At 32.2% G+C, this 14,485-nt stretch overlaps 1 protein-coding gene and 1 long non-coding RNA gene across 9 annotated transcripts in view; one reads left to right on the top strand and one right to left on the bottom strand.

Annotated features, from left to right (window-relative positions):
- Positions 1-647: 647 nt before the first annotated feature.
- The window catches only part of rdgB (retinal degeneration B), a 74,266-nt gene continuing 60,428 nt past the window's right edge, over positions 648-14,485 (top strand). For 4 of the 8 annotated variants that reach the window (XR_011782198.1, XM_040721191.2, XM_040721198.2 and 1 more), the window contains exon 1: positions 648-914. The gene's annotated coding sequence lies outside the window, so the exon portion shown is untranslated. The remainder of the gene's footprint in view (positions 915-14,485) is intronic. The other 4 variants (XM_071891709.1, XM_071891711.1, XM_071891713.1 and 1 more) reach the window with 3 other exon arrangements.
- On the bottom strand, positions 5,476-8,238 carry LOC121125933 (uncharacterized). Its single transcript, XR_005866781.2, has 4 exons — positions 7,120-8,238; positions 6,923-7,049; positions 5,809-6,798; positions 5,476-5,735 (listed from the first exon to the last, which is right to left on the bottom strand). It is a non-coding gene; the product is annotated as an uncharacterized lncRNA (long non-coding RNA).

Here is a 14,485-nt window from a genome sequence, read left to right as displayed (position 1 = left end):
TTTTCTAAAAGAAATTTTCAGAAAAAATAAAATTTTCAAATTTTTTGTTAACAACTGTGGATTTTTGAGATTTTTCTCCAATAAATTTCATATTTAAAAATTATCTTCGAAAAATTTCACATGGATTTTTTGACTTTTTTCCATTTTTTTGGTGAAGAACCGTGTATTTTTGAATTTTTTTTCGAAAAAGTTAAATTTTTTGTAAAGAGCTGGAGATTTTTGATTTTTTTTTGCAATAAAATTTTATATTTGAAATTTTTTCCAAAAGAAATTTTCAGAAAAAATTAAATTTTCAAATTTTTTGTTAACAACTGTGGATTTTTGAATTTTTTGTTCAAAAAAAAATAATTTTTTGTAAACAGCTGGGGATTTCTGATTTTTTTTTTTTTAAATTTATGTTATGATTTTTTTTTGCCAAAAAATTAATTTTTTCAATAACCCCCCTCCGAACTTCCAATTTTAGAATCTTAATGGAAAAGTATTCTAATTTCCATGCAACACACGGTATGAACATAATTACTAACTGCATGAACATATTATATTATTTGAATATATACATACTATAGGCATGGCGTATCGCTCACTCAGCGCTCCGGCTACAATACTATATTTTACTACAAAAAGCCCTTATTTAACAACGTAGGTATACAGTGCACATAGTCTCTACATAGCCACACCGTCCACAGTACAGAGGGAAGCAGAAAGAAAATAATAAATAAATGAATTGAGTTAAGGATTAACGTATGCTGGAAGACAGTTGAAAAAGATTGCTCTTAGCTGTGTGTTCAAGAGAGATTTCTCCATTTATAAAATGCAATATAACATAATAATGAAGTGAATATTATTCAAGTGTAATGTGCAGAGCGCGTTAGAACCACAACATAAAATCAACATTCCTAAGAAACAGCGGAAAGGTAAGAGAGAAACAGATCTTTGAGGGTATTACAATGGATACATCTGATGCGTCAAGTAATCTTGAACTCAATTAAAAAAGTAGACAATCCCAATTTATTTTGTTATACATTCTACATCCCAATAAGTCATAGACATATTTTAATCAATTATAGACTTATTATTCAAAAAGCTGGGATGAGTTGATGTACCCCAGATGTTTAGCTATATTTATAAGCCTTTATTTGATTTAAAAGACTTATATTGGGCCCGATAGGGCTCTTTTTATCATAAAATATCTCCATTTTTTATTGTAACGATCCAATTTGGCTACCTTAAATAGCATTTGCAGCAGGTTAATTACAATATTTCTCGAAAGAATCGGACGATAACTTGTCGAAAAACATTTTTGCTTTAAATAATTGTAGCATAAATTGCTTTTGGGTTGATGGGTTATATATTTTAATACAATCCGATAGAGAGAGAGAGAGAGATTCCTTTACAAATTGGAAAATCTTTTTCCTCCTGTCAAAACTCCTACATTTCCATGAGGAATTTTGCTTTATCTAGGCATTTCCGTCACATTGGAAAGTTACTATTTCCTAACAATACATCATAGATATTTCATTCATTACCAAATAACCCTTTTCATCACTTATTCTTCAACATAAAAGCCGCCGGATCCTTTTGCATGTTTACACATACAGTCTGCGTAAGTAAAATGCATTACAAATACAAACAAATTAACGTGGGAATGAAAATTTCGGTTTCGTGATGTCGAAGAAATGTAGAGTGCTTGAATTGCTCCACATGGGAGTCCCTGTTTGTGAGGTAGTTTTGGAATGGAAGAAGTCCAATGTTTTGAGGATTAAGAAGTGCGTTTGAGGCTGATGATAGCTATGAACTGAAGCCTGGGACTTGAGGCACAACATAAAACGATTGGAAAAGTTCAGTAGTGCCTTAGGAGACAGATTTGAGTCAAATCCTCAAACATCAATGCTCAAGTTCGCAAAAGAACACAACGTTATTGAAGGGGCGATTAGGAATGCCGTGAAATACATGGGCTTCAAGAGCACATTGACATTTGAGACTTCCTTCCTCACCAGATCTGAACCCACTTGACTATAGGATTTAATACTCCGTTGAGGCCAAGGGCTGTACTGTCTCATATAAATACTGTTGAACTGAAGGTCTTCTTTGATCGGGAGTGGATGGACATGTCTGATGTGTATGTCATCAGAGTGTGCAAGGCCTTTTGACCGCGTGTAGAGGCTGCAATTTGGGGCTAAATTTGGGCATTTTGAATATTAAATGCACACTGTACACTAGTGTTGTGTCGGTCCTTATTTATTCGGTCCAGTAAAATGTACTGGAGGTTTGGAACTACAGTGAACACTCTTGCGTATCTCAATTTATTCCATAAATTTGTATTCAAAGCGTATGATTGACCGTAATATATCTCTTTGAAATATTGCCCGTCATTTTATAAATAAAAATGATTAAATTTTTGAATATGAGATTAAATGATTTGTGTATTTTTCATGAAAAGAAATAGTTTCTTTGAACTAAGCTTAAACTACATGTAGGCAACATTGAGACAATACATCACAGCCAAGATGAATAGAAATACTATTAACCTTGATTGCAGCGAGTAACGTTAAACATAATATCGAACTCAAATATTAGCTCAACTTTAAATCCATTCAAAAATTTGTGACATTCCTTTTTAACTAGGGATATGTTTGTAAAAGTATAGTCCAGTTAATATTAATGCCTCTTTCCCCTCCTAAATCCAGCACTTTTCTTGGGCTCCTACTCCCTTGACGAATACCCTTCATCCTTTTACTCCCTGAGCCTTCTACCCTCCTGGATTTTTACGCCTTATCAGAATAAATAGCAACCATACGACCAAACATTCAATCTTTAACAACTATGCTAACGGCATTATTAATGTAAATAACTGACGTAGGTATTAGTGATGTATCGGACTTATCTTGACTTTATTATTTGTTACCGCCATTTATATAAACTGTATTAATAATAATTTTTTATTTCATCTGGGATCTGGTACACCTTCTATCCAAGTCATACCACAAAGAGTCAAGTATGTTTCCCTAGTTCTCAACACACTTTGAATTCTCTTTAAGTACAAGGTAATACCTAGAAAGGTTCTAATCATGAAAGGCCCCCCTCAAAAGTAGGGCTATAAAGTTGGATTTTTTACGTTATCAATCTCTTTTGATACTCATAATATAAAGTTTTAATATATCTCATCAAATATGAATGATATGCATATATGTCAGTAATTCGACACTTTGCATTACGAATATGTCGTTGATATTAACTTGAGGAGATTAGTGAGGACTCTATTTGACTTTTGTAATTTTTGAAATAATACATATATTAATAATTGGATATAATGAACCTATTTTAATAATTATTTCGCAGTATTTAAGGAGTTATCCGAAAATTCCTTCTCAGACATTTATTATAACATAATGTACTAAATTCATTATATAAAATAACCTACTAGAACTCAATGTTTTGGTCTTGGGATTAATTGGAATACTTATTGAACCTTATACCATATGTCATGCCTATGGCGAAAAAATCTATTTTATTTGGGAAATGTTTTATTTTAGTATAAACATTTTGATGATTAATATAACTCATAGTTACTTTCTGATTCGAACTCAAAAGTAGCATTTCCCGACAACTACTTTTAACAACCATAAAATTTATTTTTTAATTTATCCCTCTATCATCTACTTACTGTACTTCTCAATAATAATGGCTCAAAAGGGTTCGGGGGAGGGGCTATGTTAGATGATCGTAGATCGATAGTGGGGTAGGTGTCTTGTTCTAAAATATTGATGAGGAGAAAAGAAGCAAAGATCATAATTTTGTCATATAAACTTTGCATTGGCCTCAGATTTTTCAAATGTCATAATTTTTTCAGTCAAAAATATTGTTTAAAATCAAATTGAGCTTATGTGTGCTGTGTTATTTGTGCCGTGCATCTACAAACAAGTAATGTCGGACATTAAACAGTTCGTATAGGAAATGCTTAAAAAATGGTTACTTCACTATCACGAAAATAAACAGTTCGTATTTTGTTATGAGGTGGTGGTGTCTCATGTTTCTGCTTCTTTTCTTCTAATCAAGGTTATGAATGTTGATTGATTGAATCATAATAAACTCTTTTTAATTGTGAAAAAATAAATTGGTACTTTTAAGAAGATCTGTCTTCACGAGTCTCAAAGAAAGATTCTGTTGAAATTATTACGAAATAATCGACATTATTTAAAATTTGGTCAAGACGGATTCATTAGATCAATTGTTGATGACGTCATTTATTTTTCAAAATTGTGAACATCGACCAATAACAACGTCATTTGACATTAAATGTGAAGCGTTAATTATATTTCTACAACGCATAAATAAGGAGTCGGTCCATAGATTGAGACTGAAGAAATTCAAGATAGTATGAGATGTCAGTTTGGACCGAAATATCTCGTAGTGTAATCTGTTGTATAGATAAATCATATTATGGAAGGAAAATAATTCGTTGGGCTTATCCCAACTTGGGATTTTTATCTGTACTCTTTTTCCAAAAAGAAAATTGTTATAACAAAAATCTCCATGGGATACACCTGAGACATATAAAAAGGAGGACTTACTACAGAACTTGACATCACGCAATGTCTCTACGATAGTACGTCGCTACTTCTAGTGAGTCATCCATCCTCCTCATCTACTCAATGTTTCGTGACATTAGGAATCCATATTTCCGTTTTTAAAGTGTAGGACATTCGTCTCATCTAACAACTATATCAATGCTCTTTTATTTCAAAGAAAATGAGTCCCTTTCCTTCGAGTCCGTCTCAATAATCCACATTTTTTATCTTACAATTTGGCAAGGTTTTTATTCTATATAAGATACTCAAACCCATTGAGCATCCTCCACGCTGTAGTAAAGCATATGAAGCTAAGTCTCAGTTTCTCAAGAAATTCACTTTTCAATAGTGGAATGCAGCGAGGAACGAATAAGACTGATTTCACTCAAACCTATTAGGGTAATGTGTTATTCTTATTCTGTGTTAACTCTTTACCCTTATTTCTATCCATTCTATCATTAAATCCAAGACTGAATGTAGTCAATCCATATACATATATTGTAATTACTTATTTCCTATTTAATTGACTGACATTAGTTTTGCTGGATATCAATTATCATAAGCATTCTTCATAATATAGAAGATACTAGATCGATAATCCTTGGGGAATGTGTGGAATTGTATCACACAAAATATTGTGTTACTTCATCACTCCCGCATTAACAAACAAGTCATTCTGATAAAGTGGAAGAACATAATTTCATATAGTGACATTAACAAGTAATTGTAAACATTCATTAACTTACATTTCACTCGATACAAAGTGAGCAGCGTTTTAAGTGATAAGGAGACATAAATAAATTCAAATACCGAATATGTATAAGGATTGCTTGAAGCAAATAGCTTTTAGTATTCTGTTTAGTCCAAAACTTTCCTAATTACGACTTGATTTAATGAAGCTCAAGTCTTTTAAGACTAATACTTTATTGAAATAGAACTGATAATAAGTTTAAGATTCTGAATTTAATCTAGTAATTCGACCATGCGATGAAGATCTTTCATGTAGATATTTGTGATGCTGTTGCCTTTATTGATTAAATTTGTACCAATGAAATTGAAAAATTTAAGTGAAGCTTGGACAAAGTCATCTGTATAATTTTGATTGTCATTGTAGGGGTGCCATCAGCTTCTCCTCCATTAAACTTTCCACCAATAAAAACCATGTATCTAAATTGTAGAAGAATATACTTCATCAAAAATTATTCATACTTTTTTATGTTCTGAAGGAAGCGACTCTAACCGTGACTTGAGATATGAGCTTGTAGAAGAGGATATCCCTGGATTTAAGCTTAAAACTCGTGGCAATTTTCTCAAGTATGAAAACCTTTACGTACAAAAACACCCATCATGTACATTTCTTCTATATAAATAAGGAATTCAGTTTTCTCATAGCATAAACGTTACTAAAAACTTTATTGATAGTATAATCATATTGGGGTTCAACCCGGAAAAATTTCGTCACTTAACAAATTTGGTAGAAAAACAAGCGCAATTCTATGTAAGTTAACATATCCAAAGTCCGCTTTGATCGGTTTGGGCAAAAAAAAAAATATTGCAGTTAGAGTAAAGCAGGGTATTTCTGTCAAATTTTATCATAATTCACTTTTTCAATTGTCCTCCAGACTCCAATAGCTCGGTTAAAACCCGTACCAAAAATGTTATGATGATTAAATTTGGCACACAAGTACCATGTATTATATATGCATATTTTACTGCTCGAAAAAAATTGAAAACTATTGATCGATAAAGATTTTAAAGATGAAAGATGTCAAATATCTGCTTCCTCGTCACTTCCAACACTGTCTTTGTCTGATGAAACTTCTTCATGGTCACAATTATCGCATTCAACTCCATTGCAATTACCACAAGCTGAAACATATGAAAGCCCGTGTCGCCTGCAGCTACAAACCTTGGTATTGCAAAGACTTATCTTGGATACATTAGAATTGCATCGTATGAAGCGAAGAATATTATCTGGAGCCGTGCCAAAATCCGTCATGATATGCTCGTAACTGTTATTGGATAGTTTCCAGTCCAAACCAGGTGGACTTAGTTCAACGCCCATCAATGTTTCCATTCACTGACCTGTAGATGGATTCGCAAAAAGTGATACATTGCAGCATTTTAGGTTGGAGCATGAGACTGTGGGTTGATTGCCGTTTTAGACGTCGCTGCTGCCTTCATGAACTGATGATAACGCAAATCTTCCATAATCCAGTTTCCTTTTCCACTTTAGCAATATAAGATATAATTTTTATAAGATCTAAACACATTTTGTCAAATTTTATTGAGGATTCTCTTAGGTAGGAAATTTTGATAAGCGCATATACTTATCTAGTAATATTTTTATTTACCTAAACATTAACAATTCAAGTCTTTTTTACTCTACTTCCTCTGCTGTGGCTATTTTGTCCTCAAATACTTCAGCAAATTCTTAAAAGATACGGTTTGTTTCAAACTTCTTTAGGGAACTTGTTTTTCCTGATATAAAAATTAAAAAAATAAATATAAAAAACCCTGAACATTTTGAGTAGATGTGAGTATATTTTACATGCTATTAATGGTTACTCAAAGTATTCAGTTTTGACCAGGCATGAATGAACAAGATATGACCTGTGATGACATTCCCAGTTGAAATATCCAAATCTTCAATTCTCCACGTTTCTTTGTCTACTACATCGAATTCTGAAACAAGTAGGTACGGCTGTGAGCTCGTACTGGAAATAGCTTCGTATATCCTCTTCTCTCTCGATCAGTACAAGTAGCCTAGAAAATAGTAGCAATGGGTCGACATGCACTTTCTCCTTGTCGATTCTTACTCCCACCTCTAGTGCCTCCAATGTCTACATCCGATCTTTCTTCTTGATTTTTGACTCTGAATACGAAATTCTATCTACTTGATGCTGTATTGTTTCACCAACACTTTCTGCGTTGGTTCCATCTCCTTCAGTTGCTGTAGCTCCTGTATCAAATGGGTTATGAATTTCAATTCAGGGTTGAATCTTCTCCAAATCATCGTTGTCTCACTTCATACGGGTTTTGCCTAATTCTGCGTGTCGGTTGGTCGTCTTATGTGTGTTCACAGTTATTGTTGTCATTCTATCGTGTATCCAAGGGCAGTGGGGGCATCTTCTGTTGCCATAGAAGATTGGTGGAATCGGTTGACTTCAGTATTGGTGTTACAGAATACTAGACGATAAAGCTCATCAAGAAGCGATTTCGATCCAAAGACGTGATCCAACTGGACAGCTAAACCAAATTGTATTGTCATCAAAGAAGATTTAAGTTTTGCTGCTTGACCAATACTATTTTGCTTCAGATTTGACTTTATCAGCACCTGTAGGAATGTCTTCAGAAGCTTAGGAATCAATTCATTTGTTACATCTGATGTATCCATATATTTCGGATAATTTGAGGTGTCATGTTTTGTTTATTGTATTTGTCCATGATAACTTTAGCAGCAGTTCTAACTATCCTTTCGGCATCTTTTTCTTTATCCTTTATTCCGCCTTTCTTCATTCCATATTTCATCCAGGTAAAAATCTCCCATGCCTTGAAAACACGTAACATTTTATTTTCCATCAACCTCTGTAAAATGCAATTTATTTCCATATCTCTCCTGAAGTTTCTGCATTAGTCTCTTGGCACTATACACACACTTTCATCACCTGCAAAGCTGCTCATTTTTTCATACAATTCTTTACAAGTGTGAAGTTTTGCGTCTAAATCAACATCTAGCCATATACAGAGTATTTCAAACCAGTAAAGCCTGCCTTCGTCTCTTGGGCGTCCTCTTTCTCCTCCGTCTAGATCTGTTGATTTCTTCTCTGTCATGAGTCTTTGAAGACACGATTTGTGATATCTGCCTTCATCTGCAACAAGATAATTACAATAGTTCAGCCTATTGTGCACCTCCTCACTCCAAGTATCCTTTCTCCGTTTACACTTTTCGAGCAAACTCATGCGGAAATCCAAAAATGTTACTACATGGATTGTGCTTCGGTCCGGATGCTTGTATCTATTGTGGAGCTTCTTCCGCATAGGAACACTGTTGCTTGAAATCAAACAATTCACTGCCTGATCGTAGCAGTTTTAGTTGAGGCTCATCTTTAGCAGTTGCTTCATCTGTTCTTCTTGTTTTATCTGTAAAATCTTTTCTACAGGATTTATGGACTGATATTTGTGTTGCTGATTGAACATCTCTTTCCAGTCTCTCTTTTAAATTTTAGTTTTGTCAAAGTTCACACAAGTTCAGCAGTGACTGAATACCCTTATGTCTGATACAAATCTTTGGGTTTTTAGTGGTGAATCCAATCAAACAAATGATGATGCACTTTTCTTCTTCCATCGACTGAATAACAATATTTTTATTAGATTAAAGTGGTATTAGAGTAAAAAATCAGTTAAAAATCTTTTAAAGTGTTAGAAATATTATTGATAGTCGAAATATTATATATTAAATATATCTTCTTTTCATTTGATTGTTCCTGTTATTATTATTATTTAATCTATCCTTTGTCTATGTGTAAGCAAACTCTGTGTGTCTTATTTTATAAATTCGCTGACAATGCTGTATATATCTCAGAGTAGTAATAATATTTATCGACAATTAATATATATACGTATTTCTTATAATTCCATACTTGCCTTATTCCTCCACGTTGTTTCTCTTTGGTCGTACTGGATTCCTGTATAAATAGTTTGTGCCTTAACACACCTCGTTAAGACACAACACTGATGATTAATAGTAACGCTACTGATACGAACTTCAAACTTGGATCAATGTACTAATTATGACAAAAGATGTGATTTTCCTATGTTTTATGTTTCAGATTCTTAAAACAAAACTGAAAATCTTGTTTGTAGATCGGCTCTGGAATGAAATTTGAAGATGTACCAAAATATTGCAAAAATAACAATCATTTTCGAAATTTTGATGACGTCAGCAAAACTATTTCAAATTTTCAAACTTTTTTTGGGGTTTTTGGAAATTATATAATACAAGATACTTGCCTGCAAAATTTCATGATCATAGCATTTCTTGTTCCGATTTTAACCGGGATATTGAAGGGTGGAGGATAATTGAAAAACGACTTTTGACCTTTACTCTAATTGCAATATTTTTATTTTTTTTTGCCCAAAACCGATCAAAGCGGATATGACTACACCAGTATCTTCTTCTCTGTTTAGTATTTGATATATTGTCCAACTGTTCAGCAATATATATATATATATATTTTTCAAATTATCTTTCTCATTTTCAATGGTATTTAGAATTTTTATTAACTGTTCAGTCTGAGATTAAAGTAAATTCCCTAAATGACAAAACTTTCAATATTCTCAAATGGACATATATATGTTACAATGTGTCTTCAGTTATAGTTATGCCATGATTTCATAGCGTAAATATTAATTTATCAAATATTTGAAGAGGTTGCTAAATTTGGGGAACTGTTTCTTCAAAACTAAGAAATAATATAATTAAACTATATCTTAGTATACCCTAGATGATTCAACTATGGAGGAGACTTTTCATTTGTCTATGACAAAAAATATTTTCTTCCTTTGGATTGCCGGAATAACCTAATCTACACTTCGAAGAAGAATACATGTGTGCGCGTCTAAAACTGAACACTCCTTTAAATTTTACGCCTTGAGGGCTTGATGAGGGGTTTCTTGTAGACCATAAGACCAAGATCTTGCTTAACTAGCCGGTCCATGGCCCTTCTGCTGACGTTGAATTCCCTGGAGAGGCCGCACACAGTGACCTTGCCTCTCTTGTCCTCGACAGACTTTTTCACTGCAGCAACCATTTTGTCTGACCTTCGAGGCCTTGACTTAGATCTTGTGGTCGTCTCAGGAGTTCCTTTGGCTACCACGCTGTAAACGATGGTGCGGCTGCAGTTCAGAACCTTAGCAATTTCAGTAGGAGTTTTTCCCCACGCGGAAAGTTCCAAAATTGCTACTCGACGTCTCTCCATATTATCGGCTGTTATTTCACTATTACTATTTAGATTTTCCTGGAGTTTTGTTTATAACTAGTCAAGGCCCTTGTCTCGAGTATAAACCCGTTTCAACTCAATAAAATTACGAATATGTGCATGGCGTAAAATTTAAAGGAGTCTTCAGTTTTAGACATGCTCACCTGTATGTTGTCAATAAATTAAAATACTGAATTCGGATCCAATAATAACTAAATACACGTTTTTAATTCCTTTCAAAGCCGATTCTTCTTTTCTGTTTCGATAGGCCAGTGGTTCTCAAACGGGGGTACGTTTATCCTTTCGGGTACTTAGAGACATTCCAGGGAGTACTTTAGAATTTAAAATAATATTTTACAATTATTACATAACTCAGGGGCGTCTGCAGGAGGTGAGATGGAAGGGCTGTAGCCCCCCATTAAGGAATTTTTGTACCTTAATAGATAGTTTAAAAATTTAATTTAATTTTCTCTGAATAGCTATGCATTTTTAAATTTTTCGCCTAAAATGAAATATTTGAAATTTTTTCTCCAAATAATTATATTTTTAAAATTATTTTTAAAAAATTTATAATTGAAAAATTTCTATAGACTTTTTTAACTTAATTTTTGTAGAATAAATATAGATTTTAAAATTTTTTTCCAAAAAAAATAAATTATTTAAGGATATCTATGGATTTTTAATTTTTTTTTTCAAAAAATTTAATATTGTGAAACTTTTTCCAAAAAGTTTTAATTCTTGGATTTCCTTTCAATAAAATTGCGTAAACCAAGGCAAAAAAGAGACGCTTTTGTCACTCAAGCTAAAAATACTTAGTGCTACTTGGGTTAAATAAATATTTTGAAAGTGGTAAATGCCAAAAAATTAGTTGCGAATCTCAGAGGTGGGTGATAATAATATTTTTTACCAACAACAGTAGCCAGAAAATATCAATAGTAAGTCCCCTTTTTATATATCCCAGGATACACTAAGGAGGGAATTCATCAATTGTTAAAACACAGCTACGTACACTGAAAAAATCATATAAATTATTTTGAAATGTGGATATTTTGTACACTTTTCGAGAAATTGGAAGAAGAATAATAGATTTATAGCAAATGAATAATAATAAAAAAAAACCCTGGAAAACAAGATTCAGGATATTATATAATATTATACTTATCTGATTGAAACGAAGAAATATTTACCCTGCAACATTCAATTATAATGATATTTTTCTTTGATCAGTAGTATAATTTTGATTATCAAAGTTTGTCCACTTATTAATTTGTCAAACGCAATGAATCTTTTTTTTTTCTTCATAAAATGTATCATGAATACAAGAAAAAATTTCCCGTTTGCTTTGTTCAGGAAACGGTGTGGAAATTTGCATTCTTATTTGATATTATATTTGTCAAGTTTTTCGCCTGATTATTGGAAGCAGCAAATAAATATTAATTACTTTCTGAACTTAAAACTTTTTCTAAATGCCTTCATAGAAATTCCTTACAAATAAAACTACTATATAATATAACAAGAAGGGCGTCAACAGAGGGTAAGCTGGAGGGGCTGGAGCCCCTTCCCCCCCAAAAAGGACATGTTTGCTTTTTACTATAAAATTTGATATAATTTTTGAAATATTTTTGAAAAAAAAATTAATTTTTCGATTATTTTTTCGAAAAAAAATAATTTCTTGTGAATATCTATAGAATTTAGAAATTTTTCGTAAACAGCTGTAGCGTTTTGAAATTTTTTTCTCATAAAATTTTCTGTAAGTTTTTAATTTTTTCCCAAAAAATTTAATTTTTTGAGAATAAGGATGGATTTTTGGAATTTTTTGTGAACTGTGGATATTTGAATATTTTTAGAATAGCCATGAATTTTGAATTTTTTGAAAAAAAATTCAAAGAACCATCCAATTTAAGCCAAGTATGCCTTCTTCTGTTCGACAACTTGTTACAACGAGAATCCAACTTCATAATACCCTTTTCGTTGAAGCCCTTGCCCCTATTGGCAAAAAAACCAAATTTAATAGGTCTCTATTCAGGCCAAATTTGTACCCCAAGCCTGGGTAAATGACATATGTTTTTTCAAGTACAATGACGTTATATGAAGTTTAAATTGAGATAACTCGATTAATTTTGATACCACCGTCTCTTATATGTACAAAATATTTGTTCTAGAACTTATCGTGTACTTTTTGGATTTTATCCATAATGGAAAATATAAAATATTTTTTTCCAAATTTCTTCATTTTATCGTTCCTATAAGATAATAAAATGTGTCAAATTTAGTCATTTCTAGAGATTGTACATAGTACATAATCTTTAATTAAATTCAAATATCAGTCTTTATCAGTTACATCAAGTAGTACTCAATGCAGATATTAAGTCTTTTTGTATACTTAACGCCATTCGATGAAGATTTATTATATCTAGTAAAAGTATCAACTTTGAGCTCCCAAAATGGCGTCCCTTTCAACTATGATACAATTTATGAAGTCAATGATAATGCTTCATATAATATACTAAGACATTGGACTACTTTTGTGCTATAAAGTCATTACAACATACGTATAGTGAAGGCATTGAATGATTTATGAGGGGTTTTGTAGAGTGACAGACAATTCATTAGTTTTGTTTTGCGTGTCCTATATAATTTTCTTTTGTTCCATGGTTGCGACAAAATCCCTTCATTTGCAAAAATAACTAATTACCGGGTGTACAATAAGTATTTTATCTCTTAACACGTTGTTCCCTTTATTGTATCACGCAACCTTTCCTTATAAAATGACAGAAATCATCCGGTAGTTGTTGCCCTAATAATATCAAATGCTATTTATCGCTTAAGTATCCATATTATTTCCTCACAATTTTTAAAATGAATTATATATAACATCAGGTCTGAAAAAGTCCGGAGCTTCTTACTCCATAATACTTTTGGCTTGACTTTGCTTAGCTTCAACTGTATTTTCCTCATCAAGAAGCAATGTAAAATTAAAACACGAAATGGTTTTTGATCTACTCTTTTGGAAATAACAAAAGACGCGTATCACTTAGCACAATAACTCACTTAATAAAGAGCTGACTGTCATAAATTTTTGACAGCTATCCTTTGAAGGTTGGTACTGACATAAAAGGAGGTAATAAAAAAAATAGGCTATCTTCGTGTGAAGTCTGGGACTTTTCAGTCAACGTGCTATATAGTTATTTCATAATATTAAAATCTCGTCAAGTATTTTAATATATTAAGTTATTATAATATTGCTTAGTAATATTTAATTAAAAGTGGAGCTATACATTTTTATTTGTTTACGACAGCCTAAATATCTTCATAGAAATAAAAAAATGACCAATATATACATATGTATATATATACGACGAGTAATCACAACAGAAATGGTATTTCTGTTCTTTTGGAAATGGAGCAAAGTTATAGCATAACTTATTATTCCGTTTATTTATCAATAAAAGTAAATTATGAAATAGCCATGACGTATTAAGTGAGGCGCGGGAATCGATAGCTGACAACATATTACATTGGGTATTTTTGTGTTAGCGAAGTTACGCCCTGTTCGATATCAGATTAAATTTTGAACTCTATTTCACCTTGAAGAGGTAAAATACAGTTCTCTTTTATATAAGTTTATTCGACATATCTTTGACCCAGCGCCTTTTCTTAAGTGTAGTAAAAAAAAGAGAACGATTTTTATGGAAGACAAACGGACATTTTTTATGAAGTACATAAGTTTAATAACATTAACAGATGCATTCGTTCATTTAAATCTGAGTACTTTCTGTATCAAGAAGCACTTCCTGGCTACAATAATTGAGCACGATTTTTTTTTCCATTCCATCTTTTTTCTGATGATATATTTAACTTTGAATGTTTGGGTGACCTTATGTTCGCCAATATTGATGCTACGCGATTCAAAAAATTTCTATCATCTAGTCATTT

The sequence above is a fragment of the Lepeophtheirus salmonis genome, chromosome 11 (genome assembly GCF_016086655.4).
Source record: "Lepeophtheirus salmonis chromosome 11, UVic_Lsal_1.4, whole genome shotgun sequence".
Classification (NCBI taxonomy): domain Eukaryota; kingdom Metazoa; phylum Arthropoda; class Copepoda; order Siphonostomatoida; family Caligidae; genus Lepeophtheirus; species Lepeophtheirus salmonis.
Note: the sequence above shows the minus strand (reverse complement) of the source record. Positions and strands in the feature narration are given on the sequence as shown.